The sequence below is a fragment of the Lytechinus pictus genome, chromosome 3 (assembly GCF_037042905.1).
Source record: "Lytechinus pictus isolate F3 Inbred chromosome 3, Lp3.0, whole genome shotgun sequence".
In the NCBI taxonomy this organism is placed as follows: domain Eukaryota; kingdom Metazoa; phylum Echinodermata; class Echinoidea; order Temnopleuroida; family Toxopneustidae; genus Lytechinus; species Lytechinus pictus.
In genome coordinates this window covers 6218177-6221583 of record NC_087247.1, presented here as the reverse complement: position 1 = coordinate 6221583, position 3407 = coordinate 6218177, and the positions used below count along the sequence as shown (strand labels likewise).

Genomic DNA, 3407 nt, shown 5'->3' with positions numbered 1-3407 from the left:
TTCCTTTCTCATATTGAGGCCATATGTCTAATTGCATAGTGCTTGTGTCAAAGGCGTATCCCGCCATAAACTTCCACTTTTTTGTTGACAAATCGGTTATATATTTACTTTCGTTTATTATTGTGTATATGTCACAGTGAAAAAATGATATTTTGTGAAAATGGGAAAAAATAAATGCTTAATTATTTGAATGAATAAATGAATGAATGAAAGTTTGGTGGTGACCGTATACCTCTGATTTGGACAGTTACTATACCAAGGTGTCCACATGTTTCATTGTGGCGATTAACCTAAGAATTATTGATTGCATACGTGCTATTGACAAAATTCAAAAGCCTCTTTATTCAGAGAAGGCATATGCCTGTACTGCTTATAGTGACATTTTGAACGCAGGAACTTCATCGAATTCCTCGGGAATATAGTGCCAGTGGCGCACAAGTGAATTTTCCGGCAGGGCTGGGAAAAAACTTGGAAATGTATAGTGGCAAAACACAGGGAAATTTCCGGAAAGTCTTTAATGCCAAATATATTTTTCATTGATGCCTGATGGTTATGAACGGAGTTTGACTCTTTTGATACGAATGGAGGACGGCCGGTGTGGATGATGTCCATTTTGAGAAAGATGTTTATCTTTTCATATGATATATCTCTTCAACAGAACCATTGCGTTTGAGACCATGCCAAAGTCAGGAAGTCTCTCAAGATTGCGTCAGCATGTCCTTCTCTAGGTACTGGAACCTAGCCGCCGTCTTCACCGTCATGTCTGCGTGTCTTTACCTCTCTTTACTACACCAATATTTCCTGATGAATAGCAACAATGATCCTAAAAGGTAATACACTGCAAAAACTCCGGTGTTGATTAAACACCAGACCGGAATCTATATATGTCCACACCAGAGAAGTATTGAAACAACACCAGTTTGGAATCGAACCGGCGCTGTTTTAATACTAACTGGTGTTGTATAAACACCTATCTGGTGTTAGACCGAAACCAAACTGGTGTAGTTTAACACTTCTCTGGTGTGGACATATATAGATTCCGGGCTGGTGTTAAATCAACACCGGTGTTTTTGCAGTGTACAGATCTATTTCATGACGTGCATACAGCTGTTCGCAGTGCAATTGAAGAAAAACAACATAAAAATAATGTCACGGGCCTAGTATTTTTATTTTTAATTTTTAGATTAGAATATAGCATAAACTAATCATAAGGTTTTATATGCATGATGTGGGCTGCTCCAAAATTTTGCGACTTCTTGGCGGGCCATCGAATCATTCAGGGTTTTTTTCTCGAAATATTATATTTGAACATAAATATGTATTTCGGCTTTTTTTCTTACATGGTGCATTTGTTATCTCGGTCAGGGACTCCAGACCCATGATGTTTAAAAAAAAAAAAATCTCAAGAAACGCAGCTCACTCTCGGTTTATATTTTAGAGATGATCAAAACAACTGATACTACTATTGATACGACTTTCACAATCTTGTATAGGTATACACGTGATCCCCTGTTAATATGTGTACCGTGGTATTTCAGTGCGTCATTGCTACTCTAGCCACTATGTCTTTGGATTTCTATTTTGTCATTGCCTATGTTTTCATTTTGTTCTTACAGTCTACCTTTGTACAGGATGATCGATTCCGCAGGGAACCGGACAAATGGATTGATTTCCAATACATCGTTTAGCAGACTTTTAGCATCTTCGATCCAGAACAAAGTTAAAAAGAAGTTTCTTACCAGTCCGCCTCCTACCAGTTTGCCTGCGGTCAAATCTACAACATGTCAAACGCCAGTAAATCGGATAGTGTATATCAAGACGCATAAAACCGGCTCTACGACGCTGGTATCTATACTGGAGAGATATGGCTACTCGCGGAATTTGAGTTTTGCGACGAAAAAAAGTGGCCATATCATATGTGATGTGAAACTTTTCGAAGCTTCAATGATTTTTCAGATTCCATATAGGACGCGACAAGACTTCGACATGCTTGTCAATCATGCTCGATATAACCGTCCTGAAATGGACCAGGTAGTGCCAAATGCCAAATATATTTCGATTATCCGACACCCGGTCACACAACTCGAATCTGTGTTCGGTTACTTTGAGGTGGGGGACCATCTAAAGATCCCCGGTTCCAACCCCTTTAGAACATTCATGTTAGATCCAAGAAGGTACTACGAGCGACAGGCTAGCTCATGGCGGAGAATTCGGAATGGCCAATTGTTCGACCTTGGATTTGATCATGAATTTGACGAGAATAAAGATAAAATCCAAGAGAAGATCAAGCAGCTTTCCAAAGAAATTGATTTTATGTTGATCAATGAGTATTTCGATGAGTCTCTGGTAATTCTACGCAAGCTTTTTTGTTGGGACTTCAAGGATATTCTGTATTTATCACACGGGATTAGAAGTAAAACCCATCGGTATAAAGTGTCTGAGGACTTGGCGGAGGACATCCTTGAGTGGAGCGCTGGGGACGCCATGTTGTATGAGCATTTCAATCAAACGTTCTGGGAAAAGGTGAACGATTACGGACCAGACTTTCAGAAAGATTTGGATTATTTTCACAGCTTGGAACAGAAGACACGCGAGGAATGTGTCAGCGCGGGCAAGAGGAATCGCAAAGATAAGAGAGTTGAAAAGTTTGTCTTGAAGTCAGACTCATCGAACTTCTGTAAAGATATGCTTCGGGACGATACAGCTTTTACCAATTTGATTCGGACAGGTATGGTCAACAGAGCTCTCTTGAAAGCCGGTAAGTCCATTAGCAATGACACCCATAGGGATATTCATCGTCCTATGCGTCCAAACTGGTCAAATAGTAGAAAGAAGGTCGCCCTTTCAATTTCAGGTCGCCGAATCACAAACTTAACCGCGCATCCGAATTTGATGAAACGACTCAAGGAGAAAAGATGATCAACCGTGAAATTCAAGGGACAGATTTGAAATAAACTACTCAACTAAAATACGGAGAGGAAGAAAAACAAAGCAATATCCCAATATATTGAAGCCGTATACTTTGTTATATATTAATTTATTGATTTTAAGTAATGATATGAATACGATAATTTATATATCATCGCTGGTGAACAAAATGTATAAATTAACACCTTTTTTATGTCTTTCATTGTAAGATGATGTACAAGCAGTACTTATTTTTAGACCTACTCGTGCAAGAATTGAAAACTGTTGATATATATCCGTACCTGTGGATGGTCAGTAACCGTCAGGACCACTATTCATAATACACTGTAGGGCAAGAGGGTCACTTGTCATTAAAAAAGAGAAGAGGGTTGTTAGTCTGATAAGATTCTATCATTATGAAGAGTGACTCTTCTTTCGATTCCCGACTTTTTTCTTTGATTATCAAGAGCGAACTTTGTTCATTACTAATAGCGACCAGT

The 3407-nt window shown here is 38.9% G+C and overlaps 1 pseudogene; it reads left to right on the top strand.

Annotated features, from left to right (window-relative positions):
- The first annotated feature begins 629 nt into the window (after nucleotides 1-629).
- Nucleotides 630-3043, top strand: LOC129256569 (galactosylceramide sulfotransferase-like; annotated as a pseudogene).
- Nucleotides 3044-3407: the final 364 nt, after the last annotated feature.